Source organism: Schistocerca gregaria, unplaced genomic scaffold (assembly GCF_023897955.1).
Source record: "Schistocerca gregaria isolate iqSchGreg1 unplaced genomic scaffold, iqSchGreg1.2 ptg000180l, whole genome shotgun sequence".
NCBI classification, from domain to species: Eukaryota; Metazoa; Arthropoda; class Insecta; order Orthoptera; family Acrididae; genus Schistocerca; species Schistocerca gregaria.
This window is the reverse complement of record NW_026061730.1, coordinates 12,770,752-12,788,921: the sequence shown is the minus strand read 5'-3', so window position 1 is coordinate 12,788,921 and position 18,170 is coordinate 12,770,752. Positions and strand designations below refer to the sequence as shown.

Sequence of the window (18,170 nt, the reverse complement as noted above, 5' to 3'; positions counted from 1 at the left end):
TCAACCTAACTTAGAACTCGTGCTATGCTACAGATAAGTCTGTCTGCATAAACACGGTTTCAGGGAGGTGGGCAGGACGCTATCGTATCAACCCTTCTTCTAGAAAGTTCGTCTTCAACCATGAGCATTCCTATTTTTCCGTTTACTTCAACAAAAAGCGCTGAATTTACTTTTTGCGTACTAATATCAAGATATCCGCTTGCTGTGATATAAACTATGTATGCTTTTTCTGTATACAACAGCAACACACTTTATGCTGTGGGAAAGTACAGCTGTAAGAGTGCTTTCTTGTTAAGCAAAACCACAGCAGTAGTTGATTAATCCTTTGTTTATCCTGATAAAGTGTTACTCAAAATCTTATGTGGTTTTGTTTAACAAAAATGTGCATGTCAATCTTCGGTTTCTGCCAACGTATCTGTTGATCGAACAGCCCAAGTGTGGAATGCCGGTTCATAGTGGACTGTTCGATCAAGAACATGTGTAGTAGTTGTGTTCTGCACTAAGATCTGTAATTGTCATTCGGTGTATTTTGACATCATTCTGAACATTGATGAAGACGTATCAGAAATTACACTGAGGACGACTGGTTTTACTGTCAAGTTCTACAGTACTGGTCCTTTATGTGCGGTACTGTTTCCCTCATTCATACACCCTTCTTATTAGAGAAAAAAACGAGTGTTTTTTGATCAGTGTAAGCTACAGTCACTGTCTGGATATATAGAGATCGTATTAACAGAAGTGATCAAAGACGAAACGTATAACGGCGAACATTTTGACATCTTCAAAAGTATGCAGTAAAATTATCAGTTTTATGTCAATGTAGCAGTTTATTAATGTCTGAATTTACAGGGGTAGAATAAAGATGAAATGCAGCATAACCTCATCTAAGTTACTGCCTACCCAACAGACTGGTCTGTCACCACAAACGTTACTGTAGAAAAGATATACTGAAATTACATGGAAAAGCGTTATGTACTACAACATATTTATGTGACGCCATGTGCCGTGGTCTGCTAATACAGTAGTGGTGGAAACAAGCTCAAGAAATTAGTTGGAATAAATCTTTTTGTAGCCGAAGTTTCGTACTCTGCAGTTTTCATAGAGCTCAGAGATTCCAAAACATGTGATTCAGTGCTCCACTAAGAAATTGCTAAGACTCGTCCCACTTGCTTTGACGTCGAGCGATAAATAACGGGGACAGACTGAGCAAGGTCTAAGCGATGTGCCAATGGAAACTTATTTCATTCCTCAGTCATTTAATTTTTGTCTTAACATCGTGTCTCCTTAGAACAGAAGGAAAACGTTTTGTTCCACTGCAGCAGCTATTTTTCACCATTCCTCAGTAACAGTAGGTTAGTCCTTTTACAAATCACATGTATACGAAACAACACTATAATTCGACAAGGAAAAAGATTAGAGCGTGAATAAGAGAAGAAACTCGTTCTGAGGGGACCGAGCGTTTGAAATGCTTTGAAATCAGGTCTAAAATCGTTAGAACAGCAGACTTACTGGGAATTTTGGTATGACTATAATATACCAAGATCTTTAAAAAAAGCAATTTGCGAGTGAAATAATCGATAAAAAATAAATGAGACCACAGAATTACTATCACAAAAAAAACTCAACAAAGCAGAGAAAAATGAAAATGGTCATCCTTACCTTATTAATGATATCCGTGTCGCACAAGAATTTTCGGAGCGGAAGCTGCAGCACGAAATCCAGACACAGACCCTCACACTGGAAACAGCTCACTGTAAATGCGACAGACAACTGAAGTCGCAGGTAATGGCCGCGGTGCCAGTGCTGCCAACAGCTGAGATGGCGACAGGTACCAACTGCAGTCCGCCTCGGCAGCCGCATGTGGGGGCCTCACACAGGGGGCTGTGTGTGGTCTGCTGACTCAGTACTGGCGCAGGAACTTCTGTGAGCAGGCTAACACTCCTCTTCTGTTTGCGCTGCCCTTCTGTGTACACATTCAATATTCCTTGTTAATCTGTTTGAAATGGGTCCCACCCAATCGAGCTATGTATGTGGATGGGTCACACGAGTGATTTGTAAACTGTCTCCCTTGTAGACTGACTGCATTGCTCCAATGTCTCGCCTGCAGACCAAAGTCTGCCTCTTACTTTACCTACAACTGAGTCTATGTGATATTTCCATTTCATATCCCCACATATTGCCACACCCAGATCTTTATCTGAGTTCCCTGTTTCCAAAAAGTGACTCATGATACCATAACCCTAGAACATAACGTTTCTATGTCTTTTTAGGTGCACAGTTTTCTATGTAAATATTGTGCAAATAAGACTCAAGTGCGTGACAGAGGGACACTCATCACGGCGATGGAGAGATTAGCAGTTGTATGCTGAAAGGCGAATGTGTATATTTTCTCTGTGTGTGACTGTTGTCAGTAATAACTGCTTCTCTACATATGTTGTCATTCATTGAAATCCGAATGGATTCGAACCATTATATAGTCATATAAATTCCTGGTCCTCCAGTAAAATAGACGATTTGTTTTAGATATCTGCAGATTTAAAGGAATTTGTTAAACTCTGCTTCACTTTGAAATCATATAAAGGTCTGAGTAAATATTTGTGCAGCTTCTTTGAAAATGGTTCAAATGGCTCAAAGCACTATGGGACAACATCTGAGGTCATCAGTCTCCTAGACTTAGAACTATATAAACGCAACGAACCTAAGGACACCACACACATCCATCTCCAAGGCAGGACTCGAACTTGCGACTATAGCAGCAGTGCGGCTCTGGACTGAAGTGGCTAGAACAGCTGGGCCACAGTGGCCGGCACAGCTTATTTAGGGCAGTGCTTAATTATAGGTAATGCTATCACCTCTTGCTGTTAACATTGCCTCCAGGGCCACTAGCCAATGGCTTGAACATCAGTCCGTCCAACACGTATCCCTGAGGCGTGTCTGAAGCTACTTCCACATTTGTTGATACATCTCCTTCCAAAATAACATGCGGTGTCCTCACTAGCAAGAAGAGAAATCCTGTGTGTGTATGTATAAAAGAGACAGATGCATGATTAGACAGATAGGTAGTAGAGGGAGACAGTGGTAGAATGTGTGAGAGAAGGGGGGGGAGAGGAAGAAAGGGGGAGAGAGAACTACTTCATCCGCGTGTAGGGAATACCCCACGCACTTGTACTGCTATGTCCCTCGTCATCGTGAATGTTCCCACACTGTGAAACATACGCTTCCGACATTGCTTCTCATTTATACACTCCTGGCAGCAGCGCTCCAAACCGACAATAAGATAAGGTCCTGAATACAGTAAACAAGCAATGCAAGTAGCATGACTTATATTGATCTGTAACACAGTTTTTACGATAGGGAACGTCTGTAACGCCTTAAAAATCTGCATTACCTAAAAGATTACATCTCATTTTGCTTATTTACTCAACAACTTTAAATTTTGCTAACTACACTTCCAGCCAGATCAGTGAATGTGTAACTTAAAAAGCGTGTATGGAATGCAACATCTAGATTGTTTAAGGTACCAAATAAGCCATCACAACTGTAGATGAGATGAAAACCACAAAAATTGGTAATAAGACATCAAAAGCAATAACACCTTTTGTCAACACACAAGAAACCAGTGCCACAAACGGAAAGAATATTCCAGCATATTGATTATATTTACAATAGTACTAGTTTATTAGAAAATTGAGTAAAATGTAAAAACCTGGGAATCATTAGACTCCTAAAAATTGTTGATTGTCAAAGAGTGTGTCTAGCACAACAAGTACAGACAGAAAAAAACATAATTGTGTGCTTCACATGTTTGCTCGATACATGTGTTTATTACATACTCTTGCTTTCAGAGCAGTGAGCTGCAGTTATAGACACACTGAGAAGTACTGATCCATGAATAAATTGTAGCTTACGTCACAGAATCAGTGAGGTTCCACTGTGTTTACATTTATTACTCTATTTTCCCTGGATAATTTACTAATGCTTGGGACGCAACAATGTCGTAACAATTTCGTTAGTTAAGTAGAAAATTAATGAGAAACAAACGTTAATCTTGCATCTGGTTTTCTCGCCGCTGGAGGCGCTAGTCTCGTTCAGTAGTCAGGCGCTCAACAGCAGTGACTGCCCCCAGAGCCATTGCTAACTATCAGCCATCTATATTGGTGGAAAGCAGACTGTGTCTTCATCGTTCCAATGTTAGTGTGCCATGTAGGTGTTCATAATGTAAAATAGAGGCAAATGGTTTACCGGTGTATAGTGGGAATTTCGAACTGGTGAAAGGTCACTGTTAGATTCCTTTCATGTTAATTTCTTGAATCTGTTGTCATTTACGGCATAAAATCCTCTTCTAAATTTACTGTGGCGTTTCTGACTATCTGCGAGGAGACTGAGCAGTGGAACGTGTTACTTTTACACATAAACAAGAACGATCTGTCACACTACTACACTTTAAAGCAGTTTATATCTAATTCATATATGTAATTCATGTCACACAGTCTCATACGGAACCTACATCCGCTTTCTTTTATATACTGTATATGATAAGATACTGTCAGCCCCCTACCCTTCAGTGTGAAAGAATGAATGAGCAAATGTATTTCTAGTTGCATGCTTGATGGTAGCAGACACGCCTGTCTGCTAGAGAGCAGTAGGACCAACGTCGGAACAGGTAGCTACGCTTTCTAGAAGCAAACAGGTTTCTATCCTTAGTACTGTCCTGTCCGTCCCTTGTCATGTTGGTATAGGAAGCTCCCCTCTGGTCACTTCCCTTTTGTATACGGAAGCACCCTTGGTAGGAGCGCAGGTCAGTCGGTCCGTGGCGAGCGTCTGAAGTGGTAAGATCTCCGGCTAAGCGCGAGTCTGATAAGTCCACAGGACAATGGATTTCTTAAGTTCAGCCTAACTGAAAAATTCACCTTTGTTTCAGGTTTTAGCTCTAAAATATCTAATGTCATCTTAAATTGCAACGCAGTGTATTTCGAGTGTCAACTTCAGAATATCTTCCAGTAGTTGCTTTGTCACTACTTTGTGAGTAAAGTGGAACCACGTGTTGTTCAGAAACTCTAACTAAGATCATCAATCTTAAATGTGAATGTGCGTGAGATTATAACGTCTCGTCTTAACAATATTTTTCTATATAGCAACTTTTCTTTATGTTCAGTGCACGTGGGGTGTACTTTGTGAGACCAATACCACGTGCTTATACAAATGTTTCACCCATCAGGTTAATAGTAAGACGATAGTAACCAGTTCGAGGTTTTTCTTTTGTAAATTGCTTTTCGATCTAATTTATTTCAATTATCAGAAATAATTTGGAGTTACACTCTTTGTGTAAACCAAGTTGACCACGTGAAGCATGTGGTGTAATCATCAAAGTAGCCCTCAGCTCTTCTTTTCGGGAAGATTTCACAGAGAGTTAGCATGAATTTAGTATACCAGTGTGTGTTAATTACATGACGGACAGGATTGCGCTACGAACGTAACTTCTTTGGGTGAAAATTGAATCGGTTGGTTGTGGTTAATTTCCTCTTGCATATGTTTCAACGTTCTTCGTGTGTTAATTTATGAATGTAGTGTTGTATGCAGTCTCCCAATCTTGGCTTCATATTTGATGTGTTCCGTAAGATTACAAATTCACATTTTCACAATCCTAAATAAGGAACCAGCTTAGTTGTGACTCAAGTTTAACATGCTGAAATTTCAGTGATCAATGTTAAAATAAATTTCCAAATATAAACTGATTTATCTCTTTTTATTTAAATTCTCTCTTCTATATATGTATCACCGATTTTCGTGTGACTATTAAAAGATTATAACTAATGTTAGTGTGGTTGGAAATTTGGTAAGCTACGCTGGATACCTGGTGAAACAGTTGCTCAGTAATGCAAGGTTAACTTCCTCAGATAGCTCACAGCTTTTAACCCGCTTTTATTGTCTATCAGCACCGCTTTCACATCAAATTAATACAAGAATATTACACATGGCGATCCTGTTCTGTGATTCCGCTAGACTCTGGAATCTCTGAAATGTTAGATTGCGAGCGTTGTATAATCTTAATTTTTTTTTCCCTGCAGCGCTCAAACAACTTCTGCGTTGTTTTTGAGCATACTTTTAATAGATTCACGGCGTTGTTGAGCTGTGTTGTTTGTCTTGTTTTGTTTTCTATATTTGTGTGTTTTATGTGTGTGTATGTTTTTTTTCTATGTTGTAAATTGCTCTGTTTCGATCAAAGATATAAATTTGTTTTGCGTGTGAAAAAGTGGGTATTAGGTTGGGTACCTTTCGTGTGACTGTCGTGATTTTTGGGGGATACATTTATTCTGATTAGTGTGTTGCGTACCGGGTATAATAAATTGAACTAATACTGACACGTAACCAATCTAAAAGTAGGCAGTCCAACAACTTAAGCAACATGGACCAAGATGATAATCTGATTTCGAATATTAACGCGTCGGACGGTTCCGAAAATGCAATGGGGAATGCTTCAGAGGAAATGCAAAACAGGACGAATGGACTCACATCAGAGCCAGAAATTAATTTGCCTCCAACTAACCAAATTGATTTGGCGGAACACATGAGAGCCTTATTGCAACAAAATAAAGAAAACGCAGAGAAATCTGAAAAATCGATTCGAGAGGTAGGCGAACAAATGACAGAGAAATCTGAAATATCGATCCGTGAGCTAGGTGAACAAATGACTCAAAAATCTGAAAAATCGATCCGAGAGCTAGGCGAACAAATAGACGAAAAATTAATCCATCAGACAAATAAAGTCGGCAAGTCGATGCAGAGAGTTTCCGATGATATCTCACAAAGAATAAACAATCTGGCAAGTGAAATAAAAAGTGATATCATGAAAGAATTAGGCCGTACATTTGAACAAATTGATGACCGTCTGCAAGCCTTAGAACAGGGCAAGCGGAGTCGCGATGCGGAATCGAAAGAGAGCGAAGAACAACTACTTAGGAATTTCCAAGCGCTGAGAGAACAATGCCAAAGGGAACACCAGCAGGTACTTTCCAGAGTCCAGGAGGCGGAAACGCATTGTCCCGCGTCGATTAGCAACACAGAAGCGGACAACAGTCAATCGATTCACGCACTCGAACAGCAAGTAGAGCAATTTAAGCAGACTGGGGCGGAGGACAACGGACAAATACATGATAAGATTGCGGCATTAGCGGACATCGTAGGCATGATGAAGGTGACGGAGAGCGATAACAATACTACACCAGTAGCGGTCGCAGAGACCGAAGAAGTGCGTTCGATTCTTAGATTTCAGAAGGGACAGTTCGAAGTGAACAGGCGGCACAAATCTGTAACAGGTGAATTACAAGAACGCGTGGCCCATCTGGAAAGCCGCATGGGGTGCGATTCCGAACTCGCCAATAGCACTAAAAATAGCCGTACGAACAGTGCAGAGAGGGACTCCGGCCACGAGGGAGATTTTGACGACAGGGAAGAATGTATGTTGAGGGGCAGACATGAGAAAAATAGAAACATTCAAGGGTCTCGCCGGGAGGAAATGCGGGGATTTGATTTCAAACATTTCCTTACGGTGAGAAAGTTTGAGATATTTCGAAATTCTCAAAAAGGAATACATCCACGAGCATGGCTCGAGCAATTTGAATTCTGTCTTCCCCCTGACTGGGCAAGTTCACATAAGATAGAATATATGTGTGGCTATTTGGAAGGCGAACCGGCGATTCGCATGAGGTCGGCAGCGCGTCACTGCAACTCCACTCGGGAGTTTCGACAAGCCTTTCTGTCCGCCTATTGGTCGGAAGCGGCACAAGATAGGGTCAAGCATGGCATAATTATGCTGCCAAATTTGAACCAGTCTGGTTTCGGCAGCCCAGCACGCCTATTAGACCACATGCTGCAGGCAAATCAATTTCTATACGACCCATACGGGCCGGCGGAACTAATTAGGATATGCATCACCAAATTGCCGATGCACTTGCGCCACGTCATTCTTGCGGGACGATGCAAAGAGGACGTGGAAACGTTTAAGACACTTCTCCAAGAGTTGGAATATAATACAGGAGAATTCCCGCCTAATCAGGCACAAAGTTACTACGGGGCACAGCAGCGCGACCGCAGTCTTGGCCGCAACACTAATCAACGGCGTGACTGGTCGTCGCGACGCGAACGGAACAATAATCGGGACCGGCCGTATGGAAACTGGGGTGACAGTCGCGAACACAGGTGGAACAACGGAAATGATCGAGGACGTGGACAGGATCGTGAACGCAACAGTTGCGGCAACTAGAATAGATACTACGGTGAACACGGTGGGAACAGGACTGTAGGTGGAGCACCTCATGATGTTGAAATTCGGCCGCCTAACCCTAGACATAATCCAGCAAATGGAAATGAACAAAACAGGCAATGACAAATGATAAGCGCAGAAGGCGACCAATCGGAACAAATGAGCGACAATGCAAATGAGAACATTGGATATATAGAGAGGAAAGATATTAGAGAGGACAGAGAGGAGAAAGAATTGATTACTTTTTATTTGTGACAGATGAATTTTGAATAATATGTTGCTAAAAATAATGATAAAGATGTTTCTACATGATTGATTGAAGTGGTGTTCGTGTTTTTTTTTTCCTTGTGCAATTAGGATTTAGGTTGGTTCAAATGTGAAGATAAAAGGGTTCTTTATGAACGAGTGAAATGCTGTTTATGGTTTTTTGGTGTAAATTGAAAAGAGTCACTCACGGGAATATCCGATCTGTGGGTATTATGGGTCTGGCAAACCCAGGTCCCCAGCTGTTAGTAGCATTGTTTCCGATTTTCTGCTTTCAGTGCTATTATCCATATATTACTATTATATATCTGTCAGTATAAATGAGGATCTCTTACTATAGTATGCGTGCTGTATGAATATTTTAAGATAGGAGAACTCTGAGAAAGGAATGAGTAACTTTGGAATCTAGAAAACAGGATGCGATAATACGATTGTTTAACCAATGACTATCCAATATGCGCTAATATGTTAATATTGATGACATATGTCTTTTTTGTTCTTATAGCTGAGTATGTAAAATGCTGTCTGTGGATTTCGTCAGTATATTGATTCCCTTCAAGGTGAAAGAAGAATTGTGGTTTGTGTAATTTACGTGGCCCTGAAACATAATTGTGGTAGTCAAATAAGAGGAGTTTTTCAGCAAATGGAGAATGGAACAGAAATATGGATCCTTTCTATAGTCTTGATTGATGCTGAGCCAGAGCCTGAAAAATTATTCTGCGTTAATACTTGTCATACAAAAGCGATGTTTATTTGTTTTGCTGATGCTGTGAGCATTACAGCTTACTGTTTTCGCTGGTGCGGGATGCATGCAGCCTATATGATTTGTACTGAGGAAATTTCCCTCTTGAAGGTAGAGGAAGATTAAATAATTTTGATTGTGGGACCAAAGGAAAGATTGGTTCAATGTAATAAGGATGAAGCAAAACATTTGTCATTTAAACTACAGGAGGATTCGGATCTTTTGTGTCTGTTGCAAGATCAATATGTTAAGATGAAACTGTTTTACAGAATAGAGGAGACCACAATTTTGCCGTTCATGAGAAATGAATCCCGAATAACCACCACAGGCGAAATAACTGATTTGGAAGCGAAAGGTAACTTAAAGAACGAACAAAATGGGAGCAATATGGGTAAGAAAATGTAGTATAACCTGTATAATTAAAATATCTTTACCCTTTTCAGAGTCATATGTGTGATTAATTCTTGTGATAACGTAATTTTAGATGAAATTTTCGTACTGTTTTATGTGTGAATATATGAGTATGATAAATGTATAGTTGCGAGTATCTTATCAGGTGTGTCAGCTGGTATAAATGTTTTGGCGTGTAAATAACCATTGTTTTTTTTTTTTTTTTACTGTGTATGTTTAAGGAAAGTTTCTCCATATTTATCATGTGACAAGACATATGCTGCGAGCGTCAGGAAGAGGGCGAATTAGAACAATGTTGTAGTGGTACAAACACTGTGTTGACGTAGCATTGAAGTAGCTTGTTGGATTAACTAGTAGTGGATTGAAGTAAAATTTTGAGTAATGCATGTTTATGGTTAGTTAGTTTGTAGAATAGACAACAGGTGTGCATGTGTGTGTGTAAATAACATGTGAACCCTATGCTGTTCTGAGCTATACTTGCACAAGTCATAATCCTATTCATTTTAGTGAATTAATAAGTAGTATTTGATTGATTAAAACGTAAGTGAACCACGTTAGTGATGTGGATTTAAATATTATTTTGTCAGTTCATTTAATTTTTATTTTTATACTGTCAAGTCATTTCACTTTTATTTTTTTATATTGTCAAGTCATTTAACTTTTATTTTTATATGTCGATTCATGTAACTTTCTTATTTAAAAAAAATGAAGTCTAACTTTTGTTCTTAAAAATTGTGAAAGACAGTACTAAGTGGTATTATGTATGACATTTTGTAGTACATAACTATGATGCACAGTTTCTGTGAATGCAGTTGAGAACCTGAAAGCGAACCGGCTAAACTCTTACGAGACAGCGGGAGCAGCGAGGGGGAGGGCTAGTTGTAAACTTGGGGGTTTCCGAGCAGGACACACTGTCAACCGGGCCACTTCGGGAGCGCGGTCGACAACAAAAGAAGGGTGCGCGCCAAACACTTTCCCTAGCACCTGGAGCTAATGGGCGGCTGCACCAGTGCGACTCTTCGTGGAGGCGATGACCTGAGATGGCTGAGCGGCCCACCGCGCGGAAATCCATCTGCTGGCAACGCACCACACGCACGCGACCGTGACGAGACGGCCGCGGTGAAATGACAGAAGACAGGAGATAAAGGGACGTGGAGCCTTTTGACACATACTGTCCAGAGAAACTGGCAGACTTCAACGACGCCTATCAACATTTCCTGGTAGATGCCCACTGTCAAGCGACAGTAAATCATAGTTCGATGTTCTCTGGTAGCTAAGGGTGGCACAAAGAAGAGCCATTAAGTGTCATCCTTGCCCAGGAATATCAACCTGGCGTGGCAAACGAGGATACCGCACGAATTTGACAACACAAACATGGAACCAAATCGAGATGTAGGTGACACGGGCCACCAAGAGAAACTGCATGAGAGGACAGAGAAGGCGGGGTTGCACGCAACAGATGGACAAAAAAATCCCTACTGATAGCTGTGGCGACGAACCCCCCCCCCCTCCCCTTATATTGTGCCTCGGAACAGTGGAACTACTGAGTGTGTCAGTGAACAGTGATTATACGGTTCATAGTCCAATGCATATACGTGTGTTCTGTCAGAGAAACTTTGATTCGTGTGTTTTGCAGGGGTTCGATTTATTGGTGTTCATTAGACTGACTCTTGTATTTTGCAGGTGTTCTACTTTTTTTTTAGACTTTGACTCTTGTATTTTGCAGGTGTTCTATTTATTGGTGTTTTTTTAGACGTTGACTACTGTACTTTCAGAGCTGTTTTATTTCTCAATGTTTGTTTTGTGTGTTGTATTAGATTTGTGATATTTTGTTTCGTAAATTCATTCCTGTGGCATTGGTTCGCTTATCAGTCAGACAGCTATTCATGCTCATTGGACAGTGATCGATTAGCCTTTGCATGGGGCATATTTATAGTGAGGAATCCCTTAACGGTAACAATCACACAATTAGTTGTAGTTTCCGTATAATGACATAGTGATCACAGTTTGATAACTAACTGAAATATAGTAGAGTGATTAAATTAGTGCCACAAAGTTATTTTAATTCTACAAATTATTAGTTTTATGAGATATAGAATTTTTTGCGATAACCACTTTGTAAAACATGTTTTTTCTCTTATCTTTTTTTTTTCTTTTGCGGATTGTGCATTGCAATTTTCTGCTTTATAATACTGATGATATTTTCATGTTCTTTTTTTTAAAATTGCTGTGGCACGTTGCTATTTTCATAAATTTTACTTGTTAATAAATGGTCATAAAATTTCCTGTGATCAGTTAGCTCTTCCAATCAGCAAATACTGGTGAACTCCATAAGGGTAACAACCAGAAATTGTTTTCATATTAATGACACAGGAACTATTGTTTTCACTTGCTGACCGAATTAAGTCTACAGTATCTTTTAAATAGGTGTCACAGATTGTTTATTTTTCTCTTTGAAATTAGTAGATTCTAATGATGTGTTGAAATTGTGGTATTTTAGCAAGTAGCTGCTGACCTTTAGCCTTTTCTTTACATTTTTGGTTTAAGTTGGGTGTGAGAAGCCTGCTTGGGAATGTCCTAGCGTGGCCAGAAAATTCCCTGCACAGTCTTTTCCCGGAGTGTTGGTGTCATGAAAGGTCTCTGTTGGATTCCTTTCATGTTAATTTCTTGAATCTGTTGTCATTTACGGCATAAAATCCTCTTCTAAATTTACTGTGGCGTTTCTGACTATCTGCGAGGAGACTGAGCAGTGGAACGTGTTACTTTTACACATAAACAAGAACGATCTGTCACACTACTACACTTTAAAGCAGTTTATATCTAATTCATATATGTAATTCATGTCACACAGTCTCATACGGAACCTACATCCGCTTTCTTTTATATACTGTATATGATAAGATACTGTCATCCCCCTTCCCTTCTGTGTGAAAGAATGAATGAGCAAATGTATTTCTAGTTGCATGCTTGATGGTAGCAGACAAGCCTGTCTGATAGAGAGCAGTAGGACCAACATCGGAACAGGTAGCTATGCTTTCTAAAAGCAAAGAGGTTTCTATCCTTAGTATGGTTCTGTCCGCCCCTTGTCATGTTGGTATAGGAAGCTCCCCTCTGGTCACTTCCCTTTTGTATACGGAAGCACCCTTGGTAGGAGCGCAGGTCAGTCGGTCCGTGGCGAGCGTCTGAAGTGGTAAGATCTCCGGCTAAGCGCGAGTCTGATAAGTCCACAGGACAATGGATTTCTTAAGTTCAGCCTAACTGAAAAATTCACCTTTGTTTCAGGTTTTAGCTCTAAAATATCTAATGTCATCTTAAATTGCAACGCAGTGTATTTCGAGTGTCAGCTTCAGAATATCTTCCAGTAGTTGCTTTGTCACTACTTTGTGAGTAAAGTGGAACCACGTGTTGTTCAGAAACTCTAACTAAGATCATCAATCTTAAATGTGAATGTGCGTGAGATTATAACGTCTCGTCTTAACAATATTTTTCTATATAGCAACTTTTCTTTATGTTCAGTGCACGTGGGGTGTACTTTGTGAGACCAATACCACGTGCTTATACAATTGTTTCACCCATCAGGTTAATAGTAAGACGATAGTAACCAGTTCGAGGTTTTTCTTTTGTAAATTGCTTTTCGATCTAATTTATTTTAATTATCAGAAATAATTTGGAGTTACACTCTTTGTGTAAACCAAGTTGACCACGTGAAGCATGTGGTGTAATCATCAAAGTAGCCCTCAGCTATTCTTTTCGGGAAGATTTCACAGAGAGTTAGTATGAATTTAGTATACCAGTGTGTGTTAATTACATGACGGACAGGATTGCGCTACGAACGTAACTTCTTTGGGTGAAAATTGAATCGGTTGGTTGAGGTTAATTTCCTCTTGCATATGTTTCAACGTTCTCCATTTGTTAATTTAGGAATGTAGTGTTGTATGCAGTCTCCCAATCTTGGCTTTATATTTGATGTGTTCCGTAAGATTACAAGCTCACATTTTCACAATCCTAAATAAGGCACCAGCTTAGTTGTGTCTCAAGTTTAACATGCTGAAATTTCAATGATCAATGTTAAAATAAATTTCCAAATATAAACTGATTTATTTCTTTTTATTTAAATTCTCTTTTTTATATATGTATCACCGGTTTTCGTATGACTATTAAAAGATTATAACTAATGTTAGTGTGGTTGGAAATTTGGTTAGCTAGGCTGGATACCTGGTGAAACAGTTGCTCAGTAATGCAAGGTTAACTTCCTCAGATAGCTCACAGCTTTTAACCCGCTTTTATTGTCTATCAGCACCGCTTTCACATCAAATTAATGCAACAATATTGCACTGGAACTCATACTCCTACCAAAAAAAAAGGACAATTTTACTACTTCTACTACAGTTGTCTATGAATGCTTAATCTAAGACGTTCTGTAGCCGAGATTGTTGTGCCTGTGCGATAGTGTACCCAGGAACACACGGTTTTTGGCCGCTACTTCAGTCTAGCGAGTGATTGTAGAACCGCATTAGCGAACAGTGGACCAGAGCCGCCGGTTATTCATCTCGCAGTGGCGCCAGACAAGAGTAAGTCATTTCCGTTACAGGCATACTCGAATTCAGTGCCTGGTTAAGCAAGCGCGGAGCCTGTAGCAAATTCTCACAAGGGGCTCTTGGTTTGTTTAGGTCGTACCCTTTAGCATATCAAATAAAACAAGATTGTTACAAATAAACTTTTCTCGATTTAATTTCGGCAAATTTAGAAATAATACAAGTTAGATCAATGTATCTGAGCAAATCGTATTCAGTGTTCATTATACTGAGGTCATTTACGCGTTCCTGTCCTATCGTATTTCTTAATTCATTTTTAATCCGCTGTAACGTTGAAAACGAACGTTCTTCACTGAAGTTGGTGATAACTAAACATAAGTAAATGCGTAAGGTTACTTTTACAGATTAAAAATTTGTAAATTTCTAGTTCCAAAGCCTACTGGTTTAGAGCTGTCACAAGTCTGGCTTTCTCCGGATTTGTTTTGGCACTGGTCGCATCCAAAGCTGTCCGTTGCGGGGAGGGATTGTCTGAGACACGCCCGGATTTGTTTCTGCTGTCGGAGAAATTAGAATGATTGAAAACAACACATTAATAAACACTCTTTGCTAAATATTTACTAAATGGCGACTCTGAGCGTAGCTTCGTTCAACGGCCAGTAAAAGAACATGGTTTCGAGACTGTTCATGTGCTTCATTAGTCTGTACCTGGTGCCAGAGACATATTTTCTTTGTACATTTTTACACTGCGACTTGCTTTTATCCGCGACTTCGTCCGCGTATTGAAGACTCCGGCGCGGTCGGCGGCTTACAAAGCTTTGCCGTCCTGCCGGCACATTTCATTGTTTGCAGCAAGGGACAGTCTCCTGTGTTGTGTAACAGCGCTTACTTTTATGGCAAGGCTGCGATAACTTTGACACTATACCCGGGCCGCTGAAACATTGCACTTGACGTTTGCGTATGAAGTTGGCAGCGTAACAGAGTAACAAGTAAAGAACGATAGGAGCTAGACGTTCAGCGTGGTGCGCCAGCCAATCACAGCGCAGTGAGCACTGCTGTTACTCACGTGCTGTGACGTCAAAGTTCCCGCGTTGCCGGCTTTGTTTAGTGCATGTGTATACAACGTGAGTTGTGTGTTGTTTACCGCGTGTTTTCGTTGTACTGTGTGCTATATCGTTGTGACTTTTGTTGTGTTGTGAGTTTACGTACTTGGAAAATGCCACCGAAAAGACTTCGTTCACCTAGTGACAATCCTTTGCGTCGAGGGGTGCCACTAAACAGCCAGGCACTGGAGTTGCTACGCAGAACTCGTGAGTTTTACGAGCAGGAGAAAAACTACGTAAGCATTCACGGACAGCCATCAATTCCTGCCGACAAAGTGGTGGAACGTACGTCGAAAACTCTTGGTATTAGTGCAAGAACGGTAGTAAGTAAGGGAGTATTACTACAAAACTTGGAAGATACTGATGTGAGCCGTAATGATTCCGAGCTTTCTAGATCAAATAATACATTTTTATCAACCCCAGGAAAGAAGAAAAAGCGGCGAAGTCCTGTCACAGATTTAGATTCTTTCCAGACTGATGCAGTTCGTAGGCATGTTTATGCTTACTACAGCAGAAAAGAGTATCCGACTGTAGCTAAGTTATTAATCTCTTTAAAAGAAAGTGAACTCTTCAGGGGTGGTAAAACATCACTAAAAATTGTGCTAAAAAATATGGGTTTCCGTTACAAAACGCTAGACGGACGCAAAGTACTGTTAGAGAGGGCACATATTGTTACCGCTCGTAGCATTTTCTTGCACAAAATTGTGGGCAGAGACATTCATTCCATAATTTGGCTAGACGAAACGTGGGTTAATGCCGGGGAAGCTGTCAGTAAATGTTGGACGGATAACACACCCAGCAGTAGCGGCCATCAGCCGACGGGAAGAGGAGCTAGATTAATTGTGGTCCATGCAGGCTCCTCCAGTGGTTTTGTCCCTGACGCACTTTTAGTTTTTAGATCAAAAAAGACTGGTGATTACCATGAAGATATGGATCACGCACGATTTGTTGAGTGGTTCAGGAACCTTTTAAAACAATTTCCTGTCCCTACAACAATTGTAATGGACAATGCTCCATATCATTCGGTGATACAGAACAAAGCCCCAACTACAAATGATCGGAAAGAAGTTATGGTGCAGTTGTTACAGGATCGAAATATTGCAGCGGATATGGGTATGACAAAGGTTCTGTTATATTCTCTTGTTAAAGAACATAAGCCTACGACACCTACATACGTAGTAGACGAAATTGCCAAGGAGCAGGGTCATACTGTAATAAGGCTGCCACCATATCACTGCCATTTCAACCCTATTGAGTTAGTATGGAGTGACGTAAAAATGTATGTAAGGAACAACAACAAGTCCTTTACAATAACAGAGGTGGAAAAGCTGTTGCGTGAAGCTCTTGTGACTGTGGATGCAGCCTCATGGAGAAAAAAAGTAGAGCACGTCGAGAAGCTTATACGAGCAGCACAGACAATAGAAGGCATTATCAGTGGCCATGAACAATTAATGATTTGTCTTGCCGATGACGACGATGAAGACGGTTTTAGCGATGAATCGGACAACAGTGACGATGGCGAGCTGGATGGAATTGCGTCATTATCGCTGTAAATTGGTGAGTGAAAAAATTCTAATATTGGTTATTTATTGCAATCTCGGTTATTATTTATTTTGTAAACTACGTACATTATTGATTTTAAAGTACCAGTCGTCAGATGCTTGTTATTTGTATTTCTTTGCTCCGTTATCGAAAGGGTGCGCATTGTTATGCTTTTACATGCATTATTATACGGTTGTTTACTTCCTGTCATTGTAGTACAACTAAAAACGAGTTTTTATATACATTGTAATTGCTCAATCGCTTGCATTTACGAGACGGGACGGAAAACTGTATCGTCTGCTGTGTGTATAGAGGCTGCTGTTGCAACATCGCTATTACAGTATAGCCAACCTAACTAGACAAAAAGCGAACTGTCAAGTGCAATGTTTCGCCGGCGGGGGTATACGTGGCGTGTCAAAATGAAATCTGTATCAAATTTTAAGATAGACCTGCAAAAATACAGCTCAAAATCGCATCCAATTGTGGGCATCAGTTTTTGCGTGGTGCGCATAGACATATGCACAAAAATTATAAAAATAATGTTTTTCACTTCGATAGCTGTTATAAAAAAACACCCTCCTATTTAGTCTTCTTACATATCTACTACGTACAGATATCGTCAAGTTGATATTTTATTATATGTGTAAATTCACAATGCAGTGGAAATCACTGAGCGTATCATCAAAGAGTACCGACTTATATGAAGCAAAGCTATGTCCAATATTCAATGATTTTCGCTGCCAATGTCTTGAGTAGCTGGGCGGACGTCATTCGAGATCACCATCCATTGAAAAATTGTTAAAAGTATCGTTAAGGGAACACTTCCTTTGAACTATAAAGCTGACAATATTAATGTGAGGTACAGATTCAAGAGCTACACCTCTCTTTAACGCCACGGATTTTTAAATTGAAAATTATTAACCTGTTATTAAAATAATTGTCTAACCAATTATCTGTGTTCGTGCTTCACTCTTTACCATTAATAGGATACAGTGGGGTGAGGTACTGCAACGTGCTAATGCTTAAAATGTGCATCACAGATGGTCACAGTTACTCACTATCAAAATTGTTGCTCAAATTTTGACGCAAAATCGATTGCAAGGTTGTTATTTCACCAGTGTTCTGTTTTCCTCTTTAAAATATGACTTCAGGTCAAAGACGTTCCATTGCGGTATTAAAAACTCTCAAGTGTATACCAGAACTAAGGGTGAACAAATTCTGAGCACTAAATAAATGTCTGCTGTATTCGAAATCATCCAGATGAGAACGCAAACAGCTGCTCTTACATAGTTACATACCGAGGCACAACATAC

The 18,170-nt window shown here is 40.1% G+C and overlaps 1 protein-coding gene across 1 annotated transcript in view; it reads right to left on the bottom strand.

Moving 5' to 3' along the window:
- The window catches only part of LOC126302901 (ankyrin-1-like), a 53,019-nt gene extending 51,260 nt beyond the window's left edge, over positions 1-1,759 (bottom strand). The window contains exon 1 of the mRNA XM_049991755.1: positions 1,660-1,759. The gene's annotated coding sequence lies outside the window, so the exon portion shown is untranslated. The remainder of the gene's footprint in view (positions 1-1,659) is intronic.
- Between the last annotated feature and the right edge of the window lie 16,411 nt (positions 1,760-18,170).